Raw genomic sequence first — 15,588 nt, 5'->3', positions numbered from 1 at the left:
CACTGCTTCAGCAAAACTGCTTTGTTTGTCCACTATCTTACTTTATTCAATTCATTGTTGACACAGCCCTTGACTTATCTGCTCAAAAATCAAGTGATGTATCTGCTGCTCTCAGGGGAGAGGGGGTGGGGCTAAGTGCACGGTAGCCAGCCTGTGTATCTAGCTATTCCTGTGTCTGCACCACGTGACCTAGCTTCCTGCACTCAGATAGGGGAAAGGAGCTGCTTTCATTTCTGAACTCGTCTTCTGTTCTCCCAGTTATCAGGCTAGCTAATTCAATTGTGTTCATTATGGCAGAGACAGGCAGTCTCTGTATGCAACACAGAATGGAGTTGCTCCTGCCTGTACTTCATAGTCCAATATTGTACATATAGTGTTTTTTGAGGACATTTGATGATATCACAGGCCCTTCAGCCGCCCCATAGGATCACGCTATGTGGTGGGCGGAGCTACGCACTAATTGGGGGCAGAGCTAAATGGCAGGTTACATATGAAACCCTGCCCACCAAATGACACAAGAAACCAGGAAGATAGAAGATTTTACAGCAGTGAAGACTGGAGAGTATGCAACGTGGGAATACCCCTTTAAGGTGTTTATTTTATGATTCAGAGTCCTAATTCATTTGACAGGTTCCCCTTAGGTCATTAGGTTACCTTTCAGAGTTTATCTGACTACTGATGCTTATACAGAATATAGTCATATATCTTTGACAACACAGTTTACAAACACTACTAACTTTTTAGGATTACTAGCAGTCAATGGACAGAATCAGCTTGTATAAGTGGAACAAGGTGTTCTTATAAAAGCCAAACATAGCTCACCATTAGAACATATGACAATCAGACACAACGCAATGAAATATGGAACAGGCGCATAGACTCATGTAAACAAGTGTGATTGCTGGAATTAATGAACTAAGGCATAGCACCGCGCCTGCAGAATGTCAACGAACCACTAGTTTAAAATATAGTCCAGCTACTATATACAGAGGCCTTCACAAGGCTATGGGAGCCTCACATCTCTTGGTAGGTTCACACAATGCAGTTTTTGTTATGGGCTAATGATCCAGGTGTCTATAGAAAAAGTTATAGAGTTTTCCTTCACAAATCTGTGAATGTGCAGCCAAAACTTATGAAAAGCCCTGCAGAATTGTGATTGCAGCTCTGGGCTATCATACAGACTATCATAATGACAAGGTGCAAAAAGTATATTCCATGTGCTATTTCTTGTTCAATGAGATCAGAACTGATGAAAGAAGTTTTCTGAACAAAAAGCAGCTTTGAGGGGCAATGAGGGAATAACGTTTTCTGGTGTAGATGTGTGATAATGTGGTACAGCTATGCCGCAAGACCCTGTATTGCACCAAATGTGCACCACATCCCCGTTCTGCGCCTCGATCACCATATTCTGTGAATGTCAGAGGGATGAGCAGGAGATGCCAGTAGTCTGGTCTGAGGTATACAGGAAATCTACACAGTTCCTGACTGTCTGAGATCTCTATTCAGTTGAGCCTTGCACCTATGGGGGCAATTATTAAGTCTGGTGTACGAAATGCCAGCTTTAATAAATGTGCCCCAATATATATTAAAAAGTATGCATCAAACTGCCTAAGGCTGAGGCCCCACATTGCAGAAGCTCAGCTTTTTTTGTTGCAGATATTGCTGCGGTTACTTGAGCCAAAACCAGGAGTGAAATGAGGATAAGGTAGGAGTATAAGAACTTCCGATATATTTTCCATTCCTTTTGTAGCCATTCTTGACTTTGGCTCAAAAACTGCAACAGAATCTGAAACATAAAAAAGCTGCATTTCTGCAAAAGATGTCTTAGCCTAAGGCTAAAGCCCCACGTTGCGGAAATGCTGCTTTTTTTTGTTGTTGCGGGTTTTTTGAGCTAAAGCCAAGAATGGCTACAAAAGGAATGGGAAATACATATAAAGTACTTATACTTCTCTCTTCTGCTCAATCCACTCTTGGCTTTGACTCAAAAGACTGCAACAAAAAAAGCTGCGTTTCCGCAACATGGGGCCTTAGCCAAAAGGAGTTATACCAGGAAGAAAACACTGCAGGATCTTCCTCTTGCTCCACATTCAACTTGAGCACAGCCAGAATGTAAGTGGGCATGACTAGTGGTCAGCGCTCCCTTTCACCATTCCGGCACACTTCAACCTTTAAGTGCCAAACGTTTGCAAAATTTGCGACAAGTTAAATACTCTGATCAAGGCACGCAAACAGAGAGATACTTCATGTTTTACCTAGTGTTTCCTTATTTTATACAGTACTAGATCACATCCACGCGTGGCAGGACAAGCTGACACAATGGTACTTCTATGTTATCACATCTATGAAAAGGCAGAGGAGTTTGCTTGTGCAATGAGGAGTTTCCTCTTGCCTTAATTTTGAGTAAGAAAGTTTTTCACACAGTTGAAGATTTCTGCATATTCAAGTAATAGGGAATCATTTTCATCTGCTTTATGTAGAGTCATTTTCATGACAGATATTTTGTTTTACTTTATTAATAGAGTATTAATCTTTTTGGAGAAGGGCAGACATATGCATTATTATGGATACAGGTTGACTTTGGTATTCTGAGCTATACTGTAACAGACCCCCATTAAAGTCAATGGGGTCCAGCAGGACTCATCATCATTCTCCTTTTGGAAAATGACTCCGCACACCTATTCTAGCTCCATAAACAGTGTGAACAGAGCCTTATTCTGCAAACACCTTTTCTTGAGGTTTTTGGTGTTTGTCTGAATACTGTACCCACTGATAGTAAAGATTAACCTGCATAATAAAGATGAGGAATGTTTATATCTTAAATCAATCTCACAATCCTTGGCAGTCAGTATTACCATTCTTTCACAAGCATTGCCTTCACTTCTTCCAGCATTCCTTGCGGGGCCTTTGCAGGGACCCCCCACCCCCCATTTTTTCCAATAGCCACAGAATACCTTGCTCTCCTTCAGTGAATGCCCCCCCCCTCTCCCATCAAGTATTGACAAACCTATTCCATTGGTCAGTCTGAAACAGGGTCTCTGTCTTTCGGGTGCCCTTGAGGACCCAAACGCTATTGTGAACCTAGAGTTCTCTCCAACTTTGTGCAATGTCATATTCATTTATTATGCATATTATCTGATTTGCATTTATATTATATTGCTAGTAATCATAATAAATCATCTCTCATGGTAAATGCAATGTCTAAATCTAGTGAGGTACCACAGAGTCCTCTCCATCGAACAGTCAAATCCTGTCCACCAGCTTCCTGAAGAACACAGGAACTGAGAAAAAGTGATAGCAGGAAAACTGGTGTGAGAGGGAGCAGGGAAGTTTGGGCCTCAATAGGACACAAAGAGTCCTGGGAGCCCATAACCCTGTTGCCAGTTTACTAGCTGTCCTTCCTTGGCCCATATCTGGATATGTAGTTGTTAGAAGCTACCAAAACATCTTACAACAGCTGTCATTTTGGTGATGCTCTGACCGGTTATCTAGCCATAACAATTTGGCACTTGTCTGGAGATGCTCAGATCCTTATACTTGTCCATTTATCCTACGTCTAACGCAGGGGTAGGGAACCTTCGGCTCTCCAGCTGCTGTGAAACTACAACTCCCAACATGCTCCATTCACTTCCATGGGAGTTCCAAGAACAGCAGAGCAAGTATGCATGCTGGGAGTTGTAGTTTTGCAACAGCTGGAGAGCCGTACGTTGCCTACCCCTGGTTTAACACATTAAACTCAAGAATTTACTGTCCACTCACTGCATAATATTTTCAATTTCTGGACAGGTAATACTGTCAGTAGATAATGAAACTCCTTTTGTAACCCCTACCACTACATACATCTATCAAAATGCAGATGACCTCAAGCTCTGATGTCACAGAATTTCAAATAAACTGGCGTGTATGCAGCAGGAGAGAAGGCCAGCATCAAAAGCCCAACAGAAAAGGGGTACCATGTCGTAATGTACCCATAGACAATATCTGAAGAGCAGATGGATCAGTGGTGGAATGGCACAATCAAACAAATGTCTCCTTTTAAAGAGGACATATCACCAAGTACAAAATACCATGCATCATTTGAGTCTCTTGAAGTTTTTATTTTTAAAGGTGTTATCCAAGAATTTCAGAAGTCAGGGACAAGACTGGAGTAGGTGAAACTGTGGCACTTCTATTACAAGCTGCGTAAAGCAGCCTGTAACAGAAATCCATGCCAGGCATGCCTAGGAGCCCTTCAATAGCCTCCTGGCTGTCATGGCCATGGATCACTGGCCCCGGATCTCACTCTGGAGGCTGACGACTCACCCCAAAATGGCAGCCACTGATGCTCATATCTGAATACCTGACATCTGCAATACTTTTACAGCGGATGTTGGGAAGGAGTTAAAATATATCTCCAGCTATATACAACTTCTCAGAAATGAATAGTGAATGTGACAATATGAAACTTTGTAATATTTTATTAAGGTTATCTGTTTCCTTTGCCACTTATTAAAGACCTTTCATGTCTAGAAAGCCAACTGTGCGTTGAATTCAGCACACTGTCAGCTTTCCGTAAGGTACCCCAGGGCTGGAGATATCGGTGCCGTTATAATGGTTGTGAAGAACGCCCCCCCAGTACTAGTGGAGCAAGGAATTAGAAAGTCGGATTCTCCTGTTGGCTGATTAAATGATTTATTACCTCGTTCTGTGCATTAGCAGCAATTAAAAGGATTTTCTACCCTTCTCTCTTCATAGACTAATATGGGGAAAATAAATGTCTGAAAAGTGGAGAAGAAAATATATTTCTTTAATAAGATAAGATATTGTACAAAGTTTCTTATTTTCACTTGTACTATTCATTTATCAAAAGTTGTTTATAACCGGGGGTATACTTTACATATGGTCATATTCATGGGTAAACACCTTGAGTCTGAGACCCATATGGCATCCCGCAGCACTTTTTTGCTTCAAGAAAAACCGCAGCGGCAACACATCATACAGCGCTTTTGACTGCGGACTTTCTGCTTCAATTATATCTATAGGGAAACCGCCAGCATTTCTGAAGGTATAATCAACATTCTGCGATTTCCAAAACTGTGTGGAAATCATTGCGTGTCCACGGTGTACACTCACCGGCCACTTTATTAGGTACACCTGTCCAACTGCTCGTTAACACTTAATTTCTAATCAGCCAATCACATGGTGGCAACTCAGTGCATTTAGGCATGTAGACATGGTCAAGACAATCTCCTGCAGTTCAAACCCAGCATCAGTATGGGGAAGAAAGGTGATTTGAGTGCCTTTGAATGTGGCATGGTTGTTGGTGCCAGAAGGGCTGGTCTGAGTATTTCAGAAACTGCTGATCTACTGGGATTTTCACGCACAACCATCTCTAGGGTTTACAGAGAATGGTCCGAAAAAGAAAAAACATCCAGTGAGCGGCAGTTCTGTGGGCGGAAATGCGTTGTTGATGCCAGAGGTCAGAGGAGAATGGCTAGACTGGTTCGATCTGATAGAAAGGCAACAGTGACTCAAATAGCCACCCATTACAACCAAGGTAGCCAGAAGAGCATCTCTGAACGCACAGTACGTCGAACTTTGAGGCAGATGGGCTACAGCAGCAGAAGACCACACCGGGTGCCACTCCTTTCAGCTAAGAACAGGAAACTGAGGCTACAATTTGCACAAGCTCATCGAAATTGGACAAGTGAAGATTGGAAAAACGTTGCCTGGTCTGATGAGTCTCGATTTCTGCTGCGACATTCGGATGGTAGGGTCAGAATTTGGCGTCAACAACATGAAAGCATGGATCCATCCTGCCTTGTATCAACGGTTCAGGCTGGTGGTGGTGGTGTCATGGTGTGGGGAATATTTTCTTGGCACTCTTTGGGCCCCTTGGTACCAATTGAGCATCGTTGCAACGCCAAAGCCTGCCTGAGTATTGTTGCTGACCATGTCCATCCCTTTATGACCACAATGTACCCAACATCTGATGGCTACTTTCAGCAGGATAATGCGCCATGTCATAAAGCTGGAATCATCTCAGACTGGTTTCTTGAACATGACAATGAGTTCACTGTACTCCAATGGCCTCCACAGTCACCAGATCTCAATCCAATAGAACATCTTTGGGATGTGGTGGAACGGGAGATTCGCATCATGGATGTGCAGCCGACAAATCTGCGGCAACTGTGTGATGCCATCATGTCAATATGGACCAAAATCTCTGAGGAATGCTTCCAGCACCTTGTTGAATCTATGCCACGAAGAATTGAGGCAGTTCTGAAGGCAAAAGGGGGTCCAACCCGTTACTAGCATGGTGTACCTAATAAAGTGGCCGTTGAGCGTATATTTTATTGCAAATTGGAGATAGGATCCACTTTGTTGTCACTGTAAAACGCCATGTGGGGGCCCCGCCTTAAAAGGGGTTGTCCGGGATATTTTGAAATCCGTACACTACTCTAAACACCCTCCCCCTCCTACTTTCTAAATAACATTATTAATTAAAAAAAAAAAAAATGTATATTTACCCAGGGACATTTTCTGATTAACGTGTGACGATTCATTTCCCCATTTCTGGAAATGGATCATCACTACTACTCCCCCCCATCCACTCCACTCATACTTACCCATCCACGGCTTCTTCCGGCAAGACAGCTCCTCCCTCTGTACTGGCAGGGTGCGCGCTCCTCTTCTCCGAGCAGTGTGTGCGCACTGTTACCAGTAAATCACCTCTACTGTGCGTCCACACATGCTCAGTAGAGTTGATGCGTCGCTGGAGGAGTGCGCAGACAGTACAGGAGGAGCAGAGGCAGTCTCACAGGAAGAAGCCATGAAGGGTAAGTATGTAATATGTGTCGGAAGTTGGGTTGAGTAAGTAGGGAAGGACATATAGGATAGCTAGAGAGACAGGGAGCCCCCAGAGCCACCTAGAAATCAGTCAGAACACACAAAAACAGTATATAGGTACATTTATTGACCCATTAATAGCACCAATAGACATTTAAAAAAAAAACCTTTAAACATATTTCTCCAAGGTATCTAAAATAAAAAAAAAAACTGATTTGCAAATAGTTTTCATTAAAAATATCCTACTATCTTCCTACTTAGCCCTATCGGTGTTGAAGGTTTTTGGCTGTGTTATGGTCCTTTCCCCCTACTTCCTCTCCACCATGGGCTTCTCGGCTTTCTCTCTCTCCATTATGACTCTGTCGCTCTCCACTTCCCTACTACCTTTTGTTTCGCACCTTTCTCTTTTTCCCTCACTGCTTTTATTATACGTTTGCTTGACAAACGCTGTTTGATTGTTATGTTGACTTCTGTTCTGTATTTTTGTAAGATTTATTTTTTAATCCCATTTAAAGAAGTAATAAAACCTTGAATGAGAAAAAATATCCTAGCGATCTTGCGTACAGCTCTTATACTAAATTGTGTCTCCATAGTTACAGACTGCAAACAACCCAACACTAGCGTTAGAAACAAATGCGTTCTCTGTAAATAGAAGTAACGAGATTTAGGGCTTATTTCCACATCCTTTTCATCTGCACAAATGACTCTCCTGTAGCGCTGGTGCACAGTCCTCTCTAGTGCCTCTCTGCACTCTTCTCGATCAGTGACGGAAACTACCAGTGTTCAGTCTACTGTTAGAACGAATACAAGGCCTGGTGGGGCAAATAACCACTGGACCCCAGGTATTCAGCACTAACCATTCCCCAACTCCACATCATTAACTATTTGATTGCTGTAGACCACCATGATGAGGACATTAAAGTCTTCAAAACCCTACATCACCACAGATTTTCAAATTATAGGTGATTTTACTGTTATAAAGATATTACCTATTAAATGGAGAGGTGAAAACTTCTAAATCAATAGTGGACCCCTAAATGAGGAAAAGAGCTGGCACCCCAATTCATAGTTTTGCCCAGTCAAAAGAGCTTAAGGAAGCCGCAGTCCAAGATGTACTCTACAGTAGATTCTTATCTGTTTAAAGAGGACCTTTCATCAGATTGGGCACAGGCAGTTCCATATACTGCTGGAAAGCCGACAGTGCAATGAATTCAGCGCACTATCGGCTTTCCTGATCTGTGCCCCCGGGTGAAGAGCTAGCGGTGCCGGTACCATAGCTCTTTACAGTCAGAAGGGCGTTCCTGACAGTCAGTCAGGAACATCCTTCTACACAGCAGCGCCTATCACGCTGTACAGTGTGAGCAGGGAGGAACGCCCCCCTCCCCTCCTGATAATACTCGTCTATGGACGAGCACTGTTCCTCCCCACTCACACTATACAGCGCGATAGGCGCTGCTGTGGAGAAGGACGTTCCTGACTGACTGTCAGGAACGCCCTTCTGACTGTAAAGCGCTACGGTACCGGGACTGATAGCGCTTTGCCCGGGGCACAAATCGGGAAAGCCGATAGTGCGCTGAATTCAGTGCACTGTCGGCTTTCCAGCAGTATATAGAACTGCCTGTGCCCAATCTGATGAAAAATCCTCTTTAAGTCTGGACTTGAATTAATCCCACCACTTTCCTAAACTAAAAGGTATACAGATATTAACGGGGATATGGAGGGGAAAAAAAGCTTACTAGTGCATTCCTCTGCACTGGATAAGCTTACTTACTAATACATATTCAGCTCCCCTTACATTTGCAGAGTGGGCTGAGGTCTAGCTCTTCTTCCTCCCCAGCACATGAACTACTCCGTTCTACTTTATGTACCTGCAGCCAGAGTAGAGAGGAGTCAATAACATCACAAAAAGCAGGCATGCCAGAAGAAGAGGCTTCCTGAACCCCACCATGCTCTGGGAATTAAGAATTTTCATAAGCTCACCCAGTGTTGAGAATACACTGGTAAGCATTTTATACCCCAGCATGACCCCTTTACTGGGGTTCTCCTGGGAGTGTTTCAATACTAACTCTCCCCAGGTTCTTTTTCAGGCTGGTTCTGCCCGGGGTCATTGGATCTGAGCCCGCACCAGCCACCTGAGTTTCTCTACCTCCTCCCTTCTCTCCCTTGTTCACTGCTAGTTACCTGTACTATGAGGGCTGGATGAATACATGTGAACACAATATAAAAATGAGGAGGAGGCGGAGCTTCTGATCACATGACCATCGGTTAAAACCATCCCAGAAACTCATGCTTCGTCTGCAATAGAACTCAGGAGAAGTAAGTATTGAACTCTCCCTGGACAACCCCTTCAGCTCCATCACTGTCCTATGCCACCAGGTTTTTTGACATTAACCCTTTTCCTGCTTTAAATTACCAGGGTGCTGACACTAACACCTACACTGCCATAAACTGCCAAGCATGCATTAACGCCTTCAGTGCTATAGACCACCAGGGATTTAGACAATAACCTAAAATATGCTATCAAGCAACCTTCATTTACCTAAAGTCCTAGTGCAAGGAACATTAGGACCTTGTGCATTAAAGTTTACTGCATGATGTTCTGTATAGTTGCCCTGCTCAGATTTTGGCTTCTTTCTATGAACATTTGCATATCTTTATATTTTGCTTGTTCCTCACTGTGTATGGAGTAGAGACGAGGGTGAAATATAAAGAAGCTGAGGGACACTTCAACATATGGGGCATTAAAAAGCGTAGAAACTTGCTTTTGGTCTCCATCTTTTATAGGACAGTAAGGTTGTAGTTTACACAGACAGAATTAGGATATTTATACTGTATGTAGCTGCATAGAAATATCCCAATCCTAAAGGAAATTAACAAAAGCAAGTATGTACAGTTTATAATGCCCAAAATGTAACTGTTTGAAGTGGCCCTCTCCCATCCTCATTTTCTTTTCAATTTCACACAAGGGTAATAGTAGGGAAATGCAGAATTTTACAGAAAGGAAACAACATATTTTTTTAAATAAAGTACAAAATTACAAAGTTTAATAGTGACACAAATACTGCCTGAAAGTTGAAAAGTTGTCTGAAAGATTAGTTACTCTTTAAGCCACCTGAATGTGGCCTTAGGCTTATACACAACATTTAAAGGGGGCTTCCAGGAGTTATCATTGAGGCTAAGGCCCCACAGGACGACCTGCAGCTATAAAGAGCAGTGGAAAAAAACGCAGTGGGAACGCATTGCGGTTCTTCCAGCAGTGCTTCAAACAGAAAGTTTGCAGAGTTTTCCTCCGCTGACTTTCTGTTACAATTATATCTACGGGGAAGCCACCAGCGTCTCCATAGATATAATTAACACACCGGTTTTGGAAATTGCAGTGTGTTCGCGCTGTGGTTTTTACCACAAAATGAGCATGGGATTCGCAAGACTCCCATCCACTTTGCAGTTACTGTAAAACAACGCCATTTTTCCCACAGCGTTTCTGGACTGTTGGGACCCGGCCTGAAAGATACATGGCCTGATTGCAGCTCAGTCCCGTTCAAATGACTGGGCTGAGTTGCAATGCCAAGCACATCCGCAGCACAAATATACAGCTGATGTGCTTGGCGAATACTCAAAAGGCTGTGACACTCACCTGAATCTGCAGAAGACCTGTCCTAACTGCTGCGGCTTAGACTCGGAACTGTGAAAATCATGGTCATGTGTACGGGCCCATAGAAAAGAATGGGTCAGTCTGCTATTGGTGAAATGCAAGAATAGCACACTGACCCACACCACGAGTCATCTGCAAGGGGCCTAAGTCCTAAACTAAGGATAGCTCAATTGATTAGTACCAGAAAACCCTTTTAGCCTAAATGCTGCAATTTGGCTGTGGTAAAGTGAATGGGATTCTGGCTAATCCAGTCCACACATTGCAGAAAAATATCCACAGTGAAAATGCTGAGGTTTCAAAAATGCAGCAAGTCAAATATACCTGAGGAAACATTGCCGTATACCATATACGTATAATAGGGGGCAGAAAGTCCACAGAGGAAAACTGTACGCACTTCCTATGAAACGCAATGTGGGAAAACCGCAATCTGTTTCCAACATGGTTTTTCCCACATTGCTTTTTGGATGTGGCATTCCGCTCCGGATTAAGCCCGAATAAATGGGCCTAATCGGGAGGGAGTCTCGCACCGCAGACGCCGCAGTTGAGCCAGCCGTGGCAAGATAGGTCATGGCGCTTCTTTTTTCCACTACTAGCTAGTGGAAAAAAGAAGCAAGTGGCTCCCATTGAAGTCAATGGGAGCCGTTTTGACAGGTGAGTTCCGCGTCAAAAAACTCTATGTGAACTAGCCCTTATATGGTCATTGACTTATCTCCTGCAGGAACAATTGTAGGGCATGTTTAGGATACAACACGGCTGATCCTTCTGTCCCCCCCCCAACCTCTTCCATTAGAACAGTTAATACACCCTTATAAACCATTAGATAGGTGGCTGGTACAACAAATGGGTCACGAAACCTGGACCATTTCAACCGTTTAGTGTGAATTTATCCTTAGAGATTACAAGATGGCGGTATATACCATATATAATATATTCAGGCCAGATACATATCCTGTAATACAGTACAACACTATACGTCTTGAAGACAACATAAGGTTTTCTTATTTTCTAAAGACTGGTGGGGGTCAACCCCGCCAATAATGAGCGTGCAGGTGATCATCTATTACACACAGAGAAGAAGTCACCATCATCTGTTTCCATATCTCCAGATGAAAGGAGAAGGATCACACTGAGCCCTAGCAATGAGGCCAGGCACCCCCATTCTTCAGCTACATGGGTTCTCAGCCTATACATGGCAGTCCTCTCGCCTAGCACTGCTGGACTATTTGTTTACTCCTCACAGATGCTACAGAACTATGAATTGACATTATAAAACACAACATGTGAACGGGCCTTCATACGACACCAATAACAACACAGTACAGCGGCTTGGACACATAATAACAAGCACAACATTAGTACTGTAGTCTAGTGTAAGCGCTATGTAGTCAGTGTATAGCAGCCACACACTGGGGTCCCCGGCTATACGTCATCACATACGTACACATAACCCGCATATCACCCGGCTTACCAGCATTCTGCCTCAGAGCGGATCTCTTCTCCTCTATGACGCTGCAAGGACCGAGTTACGAAAGCATGACGTCACTGTCACGTGACCGGCTCGAGGAAGCGGGAGCGGACTGGGCGTGGCCTCGGCAGCACATGGCTAGGTATAGGAAGTAACGTTAGGTGTACCAAGATGGCGAGCCGAGTGCCCGGACAAGAGGGTGTTATGGGCGGTGCTGAGCCTACCTGGCTAGTGACAGTCGTCAGCAAAGGAGATCATCTGGAATGTAAAATACAAATAGAAATTCGCACTTCCAACATCTACTTTGAGTGAAATCAGGGTTGTTCTTTGTACAGTCTGGTATAAAGCACCTCAGCAGGTTTCTGACGTCATCCTAAAGTTGCAGAGTGACAGATCACCCCATAAAGTATATACCTTCCAACCATACCAGACTTGGGGTGCTGTCTTGCATAGGGGGAGATGTGTCCCAGCTTCATCATTACATCATTCGCTCATTCCTCCACTGTGAAGTTTATAATTATGTATTATAAAAAACATTGTTATCCTTAAACGCTGAATACTAGATATAGTTGCTTATGCTTGAAACTGGTATAATGTTATATCATAAGATGGCGCCTGCATCCAGGATGGGTGCAAGAAAAACAAATGCTTGGCTTGCTGCCAGAAGACAGCTCCCCAAGGTTACCACACAGGACCAGGAGTAGCTGGCTATATATGGCACTGCTTAAACCTTTTCTGTTTGATTGAGATGTACCATACCAATCAAGAATGAATATGAAAACTTAAGTTGGTGTTATCTCTCTTCCTTTCTCTGCTATTATTTAACTCCCCGTGGTCTTGTATAAAGGGGCGTCAGCACACATTCTTTGGTTGAGAAAAGAACGAATACCAATAGAGAGTGGTGTGAGTTCTTTAGCGCCTGGCACTCAGCCGAATTAATTAGGACAACGACAGTTACCCAGGATTATTGGTCAATTAGTCATAAACGCGACTCTGACCTTATCAGTAACATCACTACATTGAGCCCCCTGAAGCTGCCAGCAGCAGAGACCAGAAAGGGCAATGGGGATAGTGCATCTTAGTTATTGTTTATTTTATACATTATACAGTGGCGGTATATTCAGGGGACATTATAATGTTGTGATATTACAATGTAAGGCCACAATGAGGGGGCCATTATACAGTGTGGGGACTACAAGCGGCATGATACAATGTCAGGGCATAAGGTGACATGAATGAAATGTTTGGGGCAGGAGATGTGGCTTACTGCGCATCATTTTTCCTCTTTAAGTTCTTTGAAATTTGGGAGGTTTGTTAAATCGTGTGGTATCCAGAGGTTTCCCCACTACAATGTACCATCTAGAGATGCTCTACAATAGTATGGCAGCCATAGATCCCACATAAGAGTACACCAGCACCTCATGTCTTCACCAGTATCTATCACAGAAACATCAACCTAGGAGAGCCCTTTAAAGGGTGATTCACAAATGACAAGTTGTGGAAAAAGTTGGAGTGGGTTTTATAAAAGAGCAAGGTCACAAATCTCCAGACCCCGTGTAATATTATTATAAAAATAGTAAAATTAAAAAAATTATTTTATTTCTAATAAAATAATAATAAAAAATGTAATATTTTTTCCATTAGGTATGTTTCTTTCATACCAATTTTTTTTTGGTATAGAAAAATACCTGTATATGGTAGTACATTGTATGTTTAGAAAATATAATTTTGATTATACAATGTACTGGCATATAGAGATCTCTATATACCAATACATTATGTAGGGATAGTATAATACTATTACAGCTTGGTATAAGAAAAAACCTCTACTGATACTAATAGAGCTTGTGGCTCAGTTGGTGGAGTAATAGCCTTACATAATTCTCTTCTTGAGTTCCTGGCTCACATAAACTTTACATTCATAGAGGCCCTCTTGATGAATTCACAATGCAGTTTATACTAATGATCTGGCAGTGGAATGACCCAGTGAGGGGACCTGAAAACTGTGAGACTCCTGGTTAGCTGACATGCCTGCTATCGTAGATGGTCCACTAAATACACTACATAGATGTCACCATTAAACCAAATCAATGATTTGGAGCAAAGTCAGGGTTGGCCAGAGTGGGTGTAAAACAAAACAATAAAAAATTGTTGTCATGCCAGTCTCGCTTCTGCAGAAGCAAAGGTGACTGCTGAGACCGATCACTGGCACTGTTACATATAAAAACATATGCAACAGCAGAGACTCAGTGGCCATGTAGTTCTAGGGAAAATTGCTGTATGTTTAAAGCCCATTAATACTTTGTACTTTTTGTACCCTTTCATCCCAAATAAAACTAAAAAAAAACCTCCATCAGGCCAGGGCCTCACATTGCAATCATGCAGCTTTTGGCCATGGCAGAAGCACTACAGCAAGAAGCACTGTGTTTTACATTACTTGCAAAATGGATGGGATTCTGACTGATCCAATCCACACATTGCAGAAAAAAATCTGCAGTGGAAAAGACGCAACATGTCAATTATACTTATGGAAATGCTGGTGTTTTCTGTACAGGTATAATAAGGGCAGAAAGCTCGCAGAGGAAAAATCTGCGGACTTTCTGTAAAAACCCTGTGGGGAAAAAACCGCAATGTATTTCCACCATGGAAAAAGTGAACAAATTAAAATTATAAAGGCGCCACTTTTATCAAAGTCTGTAGGAACTGCACTTTCAAGAAAATTTGAGTATATCAAGAGTATAAGCAAATATAATAGGAACATTAGCGGCTACTGCTAACACTTGCGATTTACTGCTTATTGCTATCCAGGTGCAAACCAGCCATTAATAGGAAACTGTGAGGATTATCAACAGCCAAAAATTCCTGTGTGACGGCCTCTCCCTGCGTCTTCTTCCAGCACTGGCTTCAAACTTTTAGGCATGCGCAGTCGGGCCTCGGGCAGAGCTGACTACGCATGGCCATTTTCTTGTGGCTGCTTACCCCAGCTTACTGTGTAGAAGTTTGCCTAGAAGTTTGAAGTCAGCGCCAGAAGAAGATGCAGGGAAAGTCTGTTCCAGGCGAAGATGGAGGCGGCACTGGAGATTTCTCTCGAAGTATTGGGAGCGCCCCCAGTGCTGTTTGAGTGCTGGGGACCACCCCCAGTGCTGTGAGAGAACTCATTTGCATACAGAAGAAAACTGGGATTTCTACTGAATGGCGGTGCAGAGAAGACATCTAAAGGTAGGAGAAGAATAGCCTTTCTTCAGGCTATTCCTACGTGTTAGGGAGAAAAAAAATTGCATTTTAATGATTGAATCCTTTTAAGCTGCCCAATTTTGTCAGGGTCTAGAGACTTCAAAAGTAGTATTCAACGTGCACAATCCCATGTCGCCAGAATCATTCTATATTTCTGCACTTTGGCTATTCTATCATCCAAAATCTCCAACCCGACCTTAGGGTGCATTCACACTGAGTAAACGCTAGCTTATTTTGTAGAGTAAAATTACACTTGTAAATTTTGCTATCCCATTGACTTCAATGACATTTTACAGGCGTATTTTTACAGGCGTATTTTTTACAGGCGTATTTTTTACAGGCGTATTTTTACACTTGTAAAAAAATATCATTGAAGTCAATGGGATAGCAAAATTTACAAGTGTAATTTTAC

General features: G+C 42.8%; 1 protein-coding gene across 1 annotated transcript in view; it reads right to left on the bottom strand.

The window, feature by feature from the left end:
- CUL1 (cullin 1) overlaps nucleotides 1-12,030 on the bottom strand; it is a 53,062-nt gene extending 41,032 nt beyond the window's left edge. The window contains exon 1 of the mRNA XM_075271255.1: nucleotides 11,946-12,030. The gene's annotated coding sequence lies outside the window, so the exon portion shown is untranslated. The remainder of the gene's footprint in view (nucleotides 1-11,945) is intronic.
- Nucleotides 12,031-15,588: the final 3,558 nt, after the last annotated feature.

Source organism: Leptodactylus fuscus, chromosome 4 (assembly GCF_031893055.1).
Source record: "Leptodactylus fuscus isolate aLepFus1 chromosome 4, aLepFus1.hap2, whole genome shotgun sequence".
NCBI classification, from domain to species: Eukaryota; Metazoa; Chordata; class Amphibia; order Anura; family Leptodactylidae; genus Leptodactylus; species Leptodactylus fuscus.
This window is presented reverse-complemented; position numbering and strand designations above follow the sequence as displayed.